This window comes from Oryctolagus cuniculus, chromosome 15, assembly GCF_964237555.1.
Source record: "Oryctolagus cuniculus chromosome 15, mOryCun1.1, whole genome shotgun sequence".
NCBI classification, from domain to species: domain Eukaryota; kingdom Metazoa; phylum Chordata; class Mammalia; order Lagomorpha; family Leporidae; genus Oryctolagus; species Oryctolagus cuniculus.
Window position 1 is genome coordinate 87315534 of NC_091446.1, and position 13293 is coordinate 87328826.

At 44.2% G+C, this 13293-nt stretch overlaps 1 pseudogene; it reads right to left on the reverse strand.

Annotated features, from left to right (window-relative positions):
* Nucleotides 1-684: 684 nt before the first annotated feature.
* Nucleotides 685-12930, reverse strand: LOC138845291 (palmitoyltransferase ZDHHC5 pseudogene; annotated as a pseudogene).
* Nucleotides 12931-13293: the final 363 nt, after the last annotated feature.

Sequence of the window (13293 nt, forward strand, 5' to 3'; positions counted from 1 at the left end):
CGCTGGGAGAGAAGTAAACAGCTTCTACCCAGCTGCCTCTCACCAACTTGACAAGCTGCAGAAGCTGCTCCTGATTGGAGGAGAGCGGCGTGCTCGGTGTGTGGGCAGCCGAGTTGGGATTGGCGGAGGAGGGCTATAAAGGAGGAGAGAGACGGCATGCACCGGGGAACATCTAAGGGGAACATCTAGCTGAAGGAACACCTGTGCAGCCCCCAGAGAGCCGGCCGGCGGTGTGCCGCTCCCCTGCGGAAGTGGGGAATGTGGCCAGGGGGAACTGCCCTTCCACGGAGGTGGAAGGGATAGTAGCCAACCCGGGAAGAACCAGCAGCAAACCCGGGGAGGGCCGAGCAGACGAAAGAACAGCGCAGGGTCCTGTGTCGTTCCTCCACGAAGAGGGGGAGCGACACTATATGAGATGCTAGCATTTCAGGCAGCATCTTTACCCACTACTCCACAGGGCCAGCATTGTTATATATTTTTCTTTTAAGCTTTGTGCCTCTTGCCTGGCAGAATTTTTCAGAAGTATAATTCCCAGCAAAATACTCCTGGCCTGGCACTTTGAGATAGTGAATTCTGGCTACATAACAGATACAGCTAAGTTTATTAATGGACTACAAGTAAAGTTAGCCTGTAGACCACTCCTTCTAAACCCTCATTGTTGCTCAAAGTTGGTTAAAAATATGTTCACACTGACTCCTTCTCATCAAATGTTCTCTTTTGACATGTGTCTGGATCAAAAACCAGGTCAAATAAAACCTGGAAAAATTGGAACATGATCAGCTGCATTTTCAGAAATGGATTTTGGTCACAGGGAGGAAACAAAAATCAAGATGCAATGAGTCATTAGTGTCAATTGTAAATCAAATTAGATGAAGCAGGGTGGTTATAAAGGAAGGATTTTTAAAAATGAATTATTGTTTGATAGTAACTATAACAAAATATTCTGTCAGAACCATATCCTCTAGAGAGGGCTCCCATTTTGGAGGAGAGATGCTAACTTGATGTGACTTGTGTACTGCAGGACACAGAGTAGTTCATTTTTGGCCAACTACCACAACACATACAACTCACTGTGTGTGCTTCCACTTCTGGAGCAGAGAAGGTTACTGGCTCATTTCAGGCTACTTGGAAGATATTAAGCCATACTATTTGGTAACCAAAATGTTACTCTAAAGCTATCATTTTTAATCCAGCCACCTTTCCATGAGACCCCTCTGGGACATATATATGTGAATAATTATATGATATTGAACAAATGTGTCATAGCTGGCTGGATCTGACCAATGTCCCTTTAGCAGAGGTGGGGAACACCCATTCCATGTGTCATTCATAAAAAGCCCATGGGTCTGACCTTGCTAAGGCAACTGTAAATGGGACTTGAAATTCAATAAACCTGTAGCAGGCTAAATCTTTTTTAAAAAAGATTTATTTATTTACCTATTCATTTGAAAAGCAGAGTTAGAGAGAGAGATCTTCCGTCCATTGTTTCACTCCCCAAATGGCCACAATGGTCAGAGCTGGGCCAATCCAAATCAGGAGCCAGGAACTTCTTCTGGGTATCCTGAGCAGGAACAGGGCCCAAGGCCTTGGGCTATCTTCTATTGCTTTCCTAGGCCATAGTAGAGAGCTGAATTGGAAGTGTAGCAGCTGGAACTTGAACCAGTGCACATATGAGATGCTAGCACTGTAGGCAGAGGCTTTACCCACTACTCCACAGTGCCAGCATCCCATATGGTCAGTGGTTCAAGTCCTAGCTGCTCCACTTCTAATCCACTCTCTGCTATGGCCTGGGAGAAGAGTGGAAGATGGCCCAAGTACATGGGCTCCTAAACCTGTGTGAGAGATGTGGAAGAAGCTCCAAGGTTCCTGGCTTTGAATTGGCTCAGCTTCTGCCATTGAAGCCATCTGGTCAGAGAACCAGCAGATGGAAGACTTCTCTCTGCTTCTGCCTCTCTGTAACTCTGCCTTTCAAATAAATAAATCTTAAAAAAAAAAAAAAAAAAAAAAAAAAAACAAGCTGCAGAGAAACTGGCTGTGCAATCCTTCTCATAATGCAAAGGATCATTACAGCTAAACCTGAGACTAGAAACTTTGTTTAAAGCCATGCCTACAGGGTCTGGGGTTGTAGTGTACCAGGTAAAACTGCCAACTACTACTTGGCATCCCATATGGGTGCTGGTTTGAGTCACAGCTGCTCCACTTCTGATCCAGCTCCCTGCTAATGGCCTTGCAAAAGCAGCAGAAGGTGACTCAAGTACTTGTTCCCCTACCACTCATGTGGAAGACACTGAAGAAGCTCCTAGCTTTGTCACGATCAATCTCTGGCTTATGCAACCACCTGGGAAATGAACCAGCAGTGGAAAATCTTTGTCTCTTCTTCTTTCTCTGTTAACTTGACTATTAAGTAAATAAATAACTAATAAAAGAAATACCTAAAACTTTGTCTCCTTTCATTCTTACAATACCCCAAGTCAGAGTCATTGTTCCTTTTCCCTGAGGTTTGAAAAATAACAAGAAATAGGGGCAATTGAGAAAAAAACTTCTGTAATACAAAGTCAGGGCTCATCCTCTTGTCTGTGTCTCTTAGCCCAAAATTTCCTTGCCTTTATGGTATCAAAAAAATTTAGGGTCAATGCTGTGGCATGATAGGCTAAGCCTCTATGTACAGTGCCAGCATCTCATATGGGTGATGGTTCTAGTCCCAGCTCCTCCACTTTTGATCCAGCTCCCTGCTAATGGCTTTGGAAGGCAACAGAAGATGGCCCATGTCTTTAGGCCTCTACACCATGTGGAAAGACTCTCCTGGCACCTGGCTTCAGATCAGCTCAGCTCTGTCCATTGTGGCCATTTGGGGAATGAACCAACAGGTGGAAGACCTCTCTCTCTTTCCCTCTCTCTTCCACTCCCTCCCTGTCTGTAAACTCTGCCTCTGAAGTAAATAAATAAATATTTTTTCAAAAAAGGGAGTGATACAGCTGGCCTGACAAACTAGTAATCGCTGGACAAAAGAAGTCATTTGTTTCTGCAATAGATAAAACCCTGTTAGCCAAAATTCTCTGGAAAGGTTTATTTAGGGGAGTTTCAGATCCAGATAAGAAAAATCCAAATCTGGGAAGTAAATAACTACCATTTACATGTAAACCCCAGGCCAACTAAAGCCCACCTGGACATCATAAAAATTCCCTAAAGAACATGTTATCCCCAACCAATAAAAGGAAGATCACAAGCACCACTGAACAATCAGGAACTTGGACAAAGCTCAATATGCACCTGTCAGCCTCAATTTTAATCTATAAAAACATTTACCTCTAACTTCTTGGGGAGCCCTGAAGTTAAGCAAAATGTTCTCATCTTACCTTGGACTTAGCCATAAATACCTCAAGCTACCACCACTCAATGTCAGTGATTGGCTTACTGTGTGTTTTGCAAGCACATATAGGTTAGGGGGTTCTTTTTGTTTTGTTTTGGTTTTTTTTGTTTGTTTCTGTTTTAAAGATTTACTTATTTGAGACTCAGAGTTACACAGAGAGAGAAGGAGAGGCAGAGAAAGAGAGAGAGAGAGAGAGAGGTCTTCTATCTGCTGATTTACTCTCTAATTGGCTGCAATGGCTGAAGCTGCACCAATCTGAAACCAGGAGCTTCTTCTGGGTCTCCCATGTGGGTGCAGGGGCCCAAGGATGTGGGCCATTTTCCACTGCTTTCCCAGACAATAACAGAGAGCTGGATCAGAAGTGGAGTGTCTGGAACTCAAACCGGTTCCCATATGGTATGCCAGCACTGCAGGCAGTGATTTTTACCCACTATGCCATGGGGTAGGTCTTGGTTAGGGGGTTCTATAACAACATTGCCAATGAATTTGGGGGGATTGTTCTACAATAGGAGCAGAGATGGGACTTGAACCCAGGCATGTTGACATAGACTGTAGGCATCTCAAGCAGCGCTCCAATCACTATGCTAAATCCTATTCCCTTAGTTTGTTAAATTATCTTTCTATTTGAATGCCAGAGAGACTGAGAAAACAGCAGAGATCATCCATCTGATGATTCACTCCCAAAATGCCCAGAATAGCTGGGGCTGAGTGAGGCCAAAGCCAGGAGCCAAGAACTCATTCCAGGTCTCCCTAGGGGCTGACATGGATCTGAGTAGTTTAGCCTCCAAGGGTGAACATTAGCAAGATGTTGGAATTAGGAGAAGAGCCAGGACTCTGTCCTAGGCACTCTTGTAGCTAAATGTGGGTGTCCCAAGTGACAGCTTAATTGTTGTGCCAAATTCCAGCCCAGCTAACTTTTTTGAGATATTTTCCCTCACGAACTCTTTCTCTACTTAGAAGAGGGAAAACTGATTTTTCTTTGACAAATATTGTAAATTAAACAAAGAAGTTCTCACAAATGAAAATAAGATACACTCAGTAGTTTTTCAAATATATTATTTGAAAGTTTGCTTTTAATAAATTCAGGAAAGTAAGAAGCTAATAGATTGTGATTTGGATACAAATAATATATGTAAACTGAGCATAATGTGAATTTTAGCACCTCTGCTTTAGAAGACATTTACAACTACTTTGAGGTTGTATAGAAGAGAATTATATAGAATTAATGAAAGCATGAATGCAGGAGGTCAGATTTTTCTTTTCACCTCAGGCTCCAATGCAGGACCATCAAGTCTGTACTGCAATGTTCTGATACATTATGTATATTTTCACACTGTTTTGTCTGCCACTCTCTGAATCTCTGTTGGAATTTCTTCCCCAAGCCCTCTTGAATCTGTAGAAATATCCCAGCATGATATCCCAGACACTCAATAATGGATACAGGACTCTTCCTTAAACTTTATATGAAGAAACAGAGAATAACTCACCTGGAAGCATTTCAGAAAATGAGAGCATCCCTGCTGCTAGTTAAGATAAACATTCAGGGAAAAAGCATCTGGCATGGTAGTGAAAAGACCCACATTCCATATTATGGTACTTGGGTTCAAGTCCCAGTACTGATTCTGATCCAGTTTCCTGTTCATACACAACCAGGTGAGAAGCTACCTCAATAGTTGTTTCTCTGTTATCAGCATGGTAGACTCAGAATGAGTTTCTGGCTTCTGACTGCCCTGGCCAGTCCCAGCAGATGCAAAATCAATCTCTCTCTCCCTCTCTCTTTTTCTCTCTCTATATATGTGTGAGTGTGTGTCCGTCTGTCTCTTAATCTGTATCTCTGCCTTTCAAATGAAATGGTTTTTTTTTTAAAGATTTGTTTATTTATCTGAAAGAGAGAGTTATAGAGAGGAAGAGGCAGAAAGAGTTTGAGAGAGAGGTCTTCCATCCACTGGTTCACTTCCCAGAGGACTGCAACAGCTGGAGCCACACCAATCTGAAGCCAGAAGCAAGAACCTATTCCAGGTCTCCCATACCTAAGGACTTGAGCCATGTTCTACTGCCTTCCCAGGCCATAGCAGAGAGCTGGATTGAAACTGGAGCAGCCAGAACATGAACCGATGCCCATATTGGATGCCGGCACTGTAGGTGGTGGCTTTACCCACTATGCCACAGTGCTGGCCCCATGAAATGTTTTTTAAAAGTGAGAAACATCATGGACAAGAAAAATATTTTCTCCTAAGCCATCAGGGTCATGTTCAGCATCTTTACCTACATGTGGAAACTGCCCAAGTCTTCCAGAAGCGGCAATCGTATCTTAGCTCAGTCTTAAGGGGAAAAAATGCTCTTGTTTTTCCTGGAGGTGCAGTACCTACATCACTGGTAGTAGCAAGCCTGTGCACCACATGGGTCCTCCAGGGTGAGTTTTGGTGCAAAGCTCACTCTTTAATGGTGGCTTGCTGCCCTTGCTAGCCCTCTGGTGGAACCAATAAAGTTTTTGGCAGATACCAGCAAATTGTTTACAAATTTTAAAGACCCTACACAATGATGAATAGCAAAGTTGAAGTGGTCACAATTTCCCATTTTATAAAGCTACAGGAATGGAGAGACATCTTCCTCTAACCTCAGCTTCAACTCTATCCCATTACTTTTTTATGTGCCATTTCATTTCCAATCATTTTACAAAGTTTGCTAATGTCCCTTGTGATTTGTTTCTGTAGCTCATAGCAGTGTTTTTTTTTTTTTTTCCAGAGTTGTGCTAATCTGAAGCCAGGAGGAATTTGTTCTTACTTTCCACATATTTGTGCACTTCTCAAATGTCCTTCTGTTATTAATATTCAAGATGAATCTATTGTGGTCATAGAATGTTCTTTTTTTCTTTTTATTCTTCTAATTTTATTTAGGCTCTTTTGTGATCTAGCAAAATGTCTTTTGCAGACAGTGTTGTGGCAGCACTTGAACAGAATATGTATTCTTTTGTTCAAGTACATGGTCAAGGGGCTAGCACTGTGGAACAGTGGGTTAACGCCCTGGCCTGAAGCGCCGGCATCCCATATGAGCACCAGTTCAAGATCTGGCTGCTCCACTTCTGATCCAGTGCTCTGCTCTGGCGAGGGAAACAGTAGAAGATGGCTCAAGTCTTTGGGCCCCTGCTCCCATGTGGGAGGCCTGGAAGAAGCTCCTGGCTCCTGATCAGCACAGCTCCAGTCATTGCAGCCAACTGGGGAGTGAACCAGTGGATGGAAGAGCTCTCTCTCTCTCTACCTCTACTATCTCTGTGTAACTCTGACTTTCAAATAAAAAATAAACAAATCTTAAAAAAAAAAGTACATGGTCAAGTTGCTTTATCCTTTCCAATATTTTGCAATCCTATTCTCTCCATTATAAAAAGTGACATATTTATGTCTCCTAATATTAATTTTTTTAAAAAATTATTATATGTAATGTTGAATTAGAGAGAGAGAGATGTAGAGATCTTCCTCTGCTGATTCTCTTTCAAAATGGCTGCAAAGCTGGCCAGTGCTGTGGTATAGTGTGTAAAGCCACTGCCTGCAGTGCCAGCATCCCATAAGAGTCCTGGTTTGAATTATGGCTGCTCCACTTCTGATTCAGCTCTCTGCTATGGCCTGGGAAAGCAGTGGAAGCTGGCCCAAGTCCTTGGGCCCCTGCATCCAACTCCAACCGTTGTGGCCATCTGGGGAGTGAACCAGCACATGGACGACTTCTCTCTCTTTCCCTCTCTCTGTCTGACCCTCCATAACTCTTTCAAATAAATAAATAAATCTTTTTAAAAATGGCTACAAAGACAAGAGCTGGGCATATCCAAAACCAGGAGCCAAGAGACTCTACCAGGTCTCCCCTATGGGTGTGGAGGCCCAAGTTCTCCAGCCATCCTCATCTGCTTTCCTAGGTGAGTTAGCCAGGAGCTGGATCATTAGAACTGACAGAACTAGAACAATGCCACAAGGGGTGGCTTTACTCTCTATGCCACAGTGCTCCTTCCTAACACTAGTCTTGACCAGTCTTTTTTGATTTTTGTTATTTTCTTTTATTTAATGTTGGGCTTCTTTGTTAGATACATGCATATCTAGAATTAAAATCTTGTCCAGGTTGATTGACCCTTTTATTACTATAAAATGTCATTAATCTGTAGTAACTTTATTTTAGAGCTTATTATGTCTCTTATTAGAACGGTCAGCAAGCGTATGCATCTCTTTTATAATTATCTTACATTGCATATGCATATTTCATGCTTTAATGTCTAATACTTTTTTAAGAAATGATTTATTTATTTATTTGAAAGTCAGAGTTACAGAGAGAGAGAGAGATCTTCCATCCAATGGTTCACTCCCCAGATGGCTGCAACAGCTGGAGCTGTGCCCATCTGAAGCCAGGAGCCAGGAACTTCTTCCAGGTCTCCCACGTGGGTGCAGGGGCCCAAGGACATCTTCTACTGCTTTCCCAGGCCATAGCAGAGAGCTGGATCAGAATTGGAGTAGCTGGGACTAGAACTGGCACCCATATGGGATGCTGGCACTTCAAGCCAGGGCGTTAACCCACTGCACCACAGCCCGGGCTCCTAATGTGTAATACTTTTACATTAGAAGCACCACTTTTCTGGTGCTTAAAGCTCATTTGCTCCATGATTCTGGATTTTTCAATTTATCTTAAAGATTTATTTTATTTTATTTTGAAAGACAGCTATAGCAATCATGGAGTACAGTTCAGAGTAGGCAAACCCCCACCTGGTACAAATCACCCCTGTGAGTTGTCTTGCTGCTTCCTGAATATTTCTTTGAATCAGAAATAACCTGAGCAACTAATTGTTGACCTGGTGTCATAGGTCGTAGGTGTTTCAGAGTGGTAGAAACCAGATTTAAATTGAAACTGAATTCTAGAAAATGTATTTAAGTATCAAACTTGTACTTGGTGCTACCAGGGCAATATCTCTTTTAATATTTTGTTCAGCTGTTACTGGACATTGAAGATTTATTTATTGATTTGAATGACAGAGGTACAGAGATGGAGACAGAGAAAGAATTTCCATCCATGGTTCACTCCCCAGTTGGCCACAATGGCCAGAACTGTGTTGGTCCAAAACTGGGTACCAGGAGATTCTTCTTCCAGATCTCTCACATGAGTTCAGGAGCCCAAATTCATGGATCATTTTCTGCTGCTTTTCTAAGCACATTAGCATGGAGCTGGATTGGAAGTGAAGTAGCTGACACCATAGGTAGTGACTTTACCAATATGCTACAATGCTGACCCTGGAACATTGCATTTAAGAGAGCTCTCCCTGGGGCCCATGCTGTGGTGCAGCAGGTAAAACTGCTGCCTGCAGTGCTGGCACCCATAAGGGCATTGGTTCAAGTCCTGGCTGCTCCACTTCCAATCTAGCTCTCTGCTCTGGCCTGGGAAAGCAGTAAAAGATGACCCAAGTCCTTGGGCCCCTGCACCTGTGTGGAAGACCCAGAAGAAGCTCCTGTTTCCTGGCTTCAGATCGGCACAGCTCTGGCTGTTATGGCCAGTTGGGGAGTGAACCAGTTGATGGAAGACTGCTCTCTCTCCCTCTGCCTCTTCTTCTCTGTGTGTAACTCTGACATTCAAATAAATAAAAAATATAAAATAAAAAATATAAAGTAAAATAATATAAAATAAAAAAGAGCTCTCTTTTTTGTAGCTAGAGATCTCTGCCCTGAGAAATTGCTTTCTAATTTGGTTCTTTTACAGGTCTGGCCTAAACAGCAATTGCAATCAGAGCTCTATATTTATTTCTCCTTAACACTTCTTTTGCAAAATTAATAAATTATATTTGGAAACTACAAAAGAAAAAGATGTTTTACTATAATGCTGCTTGACATCCTTGAGACTGATAAGAAATGGCCACTTAAAAAATCTCTGAGTGGGGCTGAGGCTGTGATGTAGTGGCCTAAGCTACCACCTCAGGTGTCTGCATCCCATGTGGACATGATTTCTATTCCTGGCTGCTCTTCTTCTGATCCAGCTCTATGTTGTGACCTGGAAAAGCAGTAGAGATTTGCCAAGTGCTTGGGTCTCTGCACGCTTGTGGGATACCCAGAAGAAACTCCTGACTTGGGATTGGCCCAGCTATGGCCATTGTGGCCATTTGAGGAGTGAACCAGATGGAAGACCTTTCTCTCTATCTCTCCCTTTCTCTATAACTCCACAGATGGTCTGGGTGGAGGGTTCTTGGTAATGGAGTTCAGTTGCTTGCAGTCGATGGTTACATATTTTCTCATGAGCTGTCAGTGAGGTCTGCCTTCTCTCATTTCTTTTCAGTGGGCTCCTGAAAATTCCATGCCCATAGGTAATTCAAAACACCAGCAGCCAGTGAGTGTCAGCCAAAATATGGAGAGAATGAAAGGTTAAAATTATGTTCTGTGTGTCACTCCCCGTCTTTGTGGAGGAACGACACAGGACCCTGCGCTGTTCTTTTGTCTGCTCAGCCCTCCCCGGGTTTGCTGCTGGTTCTTTCCGGGTTGGCTACCGTCCCTTCCACCTCCGTGGAAGGGCGGTTCCCCCTGCCACTTTCCCCACTTCCGCGGGGGAGCGGCACACCCCCGGCCGGCTCTCTCGCCGGCCGGCTCTCTCGGGAGCTGCTCAGCTGTTCCTTCAGATAGATGTTCCTGGTGCATGTTGTCTCTCTCCTCCTTTATAGTCCTCTTCCACCAATCCCAACTCTGCTACCCACACGCCGAGTACGCTGCTCACCTCCAATCAGGAGCAGGTGCTACAGTTTATTGGTTGAACTGGCGGCAGCTGTGTAGAAGCTGTTTCCTCCTCTCCCAGCGCCATATTGTGGGAGAGCAGATGCATAGAATAAGTCTTAATTCCAGTAACTTAGTCTAGTCCGAGTTGCTCCCAGTTGCTCCCCACACTGTATTAAGTACAATGAATCAGAATCAGCCTTTTGAGCTTTCTTTCACAAGAAAATTGTTCAAAATTATAGTTTTGAGGAGCCAGCATTGAGTCATAGCTGGTAAAAGCACTGCCTGCAGTGCCATTATCTCAAATGGGCACTGGTTTAAGTTCCAACTGCTCCACTTCTGATCCAGCTCTGCTGTGGCCTGGGAAGGCAGTAGATGACCCGTGCTTGGGCCCCTGCACCCATGTGGGAGACCCAGAAGAAGCTCCTGGCTCCTGGCTTTGGATCAGCCCCATTCCAGCAGTTGCAACAATTTGGCAGAGGTGAACCAGCCAGTTGAAGACTTCTCTTTCTCTTTGCCTCTGCCTCTTTGTAACTCTTTCTTTCAAATAAATAAATAAATCATTAAAAAAAAAAAAATGTTGCTGCTGAACACTCCCAAAACTGCCTGGAGGAATTGCTACTGCAACTTCAAACGGGTTCATTTGCCTGAGACATAGCAAGTCAATCACTGACTCTGGGGTAGTGAAAAAAAATTATAGCTTTAGTTATATAGTATCTTAGTTTCTTAAGACATCTAGGTATTGCTGTTAAGTACAAACTGGGTAAAGCAAATGATATGTTTCTAAACATAAACTTAAGTACTCTTTTTTTGTTTGCCAATAGACCAGGATTTCTCTTATTTGTCAGTTTAAAATGGCTACTCAGAATAAAAAATGAAAGGGACTCTGTGAAGAGGCTGGGGTCTCCCCTATTTAGAGATTAGAACCCAGGTATCCCCTCACCCAGCACCATACTAAGGTGGGCTGAGGGGTAGCCCCCAGGGGACATCTGGAGGGGCCTAGGCCTGCCACTCTTTTCCTCTATCTCATTTTTGGCATGTGATGAAAAATATTGCATTTTGGATTTTTCTCTCCTGTCCTTGGAAAAATCATCTTAACTGCAGGCTAGGGGAAGCTTTGAGGGGCTCACAGAAGAAAGCCACCCTAATCCCTCTCTCCCAAGAAGGGGGGATTTTCTAATATTGTTTTGAATTAGGCCAGATGCTTTTCCTGATCCCCCTCCTACCACCACCACCAATGACATGGAGCTCTGACCCCTTTCCTGGAGAAACTAAATGCCAATAAGCCTAGAAAACTAACTTTCCAAAAGTGCTTTTCTCTTCTAACCAAGAACTCAGACTCACCTCTCCCCAGGTTTCTTTCCTGATCACTTAGCACCAACAGGGGGTTCTACTACTCTCTTAGTATCGGACAAGAGAGGGAACCATGGGGGGAAAGGAAGACTCTGGTGTCTCCCCTCTTTTCCTGCTGCTCTGAGGACCAGGAACAGTAAGATCCTCTTTTTTTTTTTTTTTTTTGACAGGCAGAGTGGACAGTAAGAGAGAGAGACAGAGAGAAAGGTCTTCCTTTGCCATTGGTTCACCCTCCAATGGCTGCTCTCTGCTGCTGAGGTTGGCTCCTTCAAACTGTCCCCATGACTAACTTGGTGCTGGAGGAATGAGGCAGGGCAGCTGAAGTACTGCTGCTACTATAACCTGGCCAACACTGTACATGGTTGGTGCGGGAGAGCTGTCCTTGCCCAAAAGGCTGCTATCTCCATTAGTAGCCAGGCTGAGGTGTGTTTGCAGTCCCGTGTAACTGCTCAGGTCTGGCATAGGAGGAGGCTGGGATTTGGCATCTGCAGACTGGCTCTCTGTTATTTCCAAGCTTCCCTTAGACTTAGTTCTCCTGAGCTCTCCCTGGACGCCATTACCCATGATCATCACAATAATCTGACATCTGACACTTCTGGCTGAAGGAAGGGAGGTCTGATTACAATTGTCTTCTTTTTTTGGTCTTCCCAAATATCTGGGTGCTGAGGAATTGCAAATTACAAGGCCAACATTGTTACAGCAGCCATTGGTGAAGAGGTTCACACCTCCCAGGAACTTACCCGTAACCTGTTCACTGGTTGTGTGTCCCCAGGCCACCAGCACCACATGAAACCCTGTGAGGCTAGCTACAGGGATGAAGAATAGGCCAGCCACACACATCACTGCCATGGTGACAGCTGTGCCGACCCCTGAGAGTTCCTCTATGTGGTAGAGGACATAAAGGAGGCCAAAGCCAAATACATCCTTAGAGTGGGCTGTCAAGGAAAGGAGGAAGAGGAAGAAATAACAGTAGTTCTGGTGACCAATACAGTTGTTCACCCAGGGGCAGGGATGATCAAATTCTTCCACACAATTATCACAGACACTGCCGTGGGAACACCAAGGAGGGCAGTAGAAGTGGCAGGTGGCACACCCATTCATGCACACCTGGATGCCCTAGATCTCCACTGTTTTGTAAAGGGGAGCTTGAAAATCTTCCTTGTCCTCATCTTCCTCAGCTTGAGGGAAAATGCCTGGGTCCATGAAGGTGTCCATACTGAAATTGGCCAGAACAAAGAGAAACATAAATGCATTGTAGATGGGCACTGCAGGGGACACATTCAGGCTTAGTCCTGGACATGTACAAGCAAAGAAGAGTGTTGTAGCTCCAACTAAGATAGCGGCTGCTGAGGCCAGGACGTGTTTCGAGGTTTGAATCTCTTTCCAGACTCTGCAGACATGTTGGAGCTCTGAAGGGACAGCTGCCCTGCCGCATAGCCCAGGCCCACACAGCGGCAGAATGGATAAGAAAATGGGATAAGGGAACCAACAGAGAACAGTACAGAAAAAGAAAAAATGAAACCAAAAATTGAGAATTATCACCCTTCCCCCTCGCAAACAAAACTGAAGGTCAAAATATCTCAAATGAAGGAAAGCATATGGGAGGGGGAAATGTGATTACAAATGATGAATAACCACTTCATGGCTGCTCCACTTCTGATCCAGCTCTCTGCTATGGCCTGGGAAAGCAGTAGAAGATGGTCCAAGTCCTTTGGCCCCTGCACCCACATAGGAGACCTGGAAGAAGCTCCTGGCTCCTGGCTTTGGATTGGCACAGCTCCAGCCATTGCAGCCAATTGGGGAGTGAACCAATGGACGGAAGACTTCTCTCTCTCCTCCCTCTGTGGA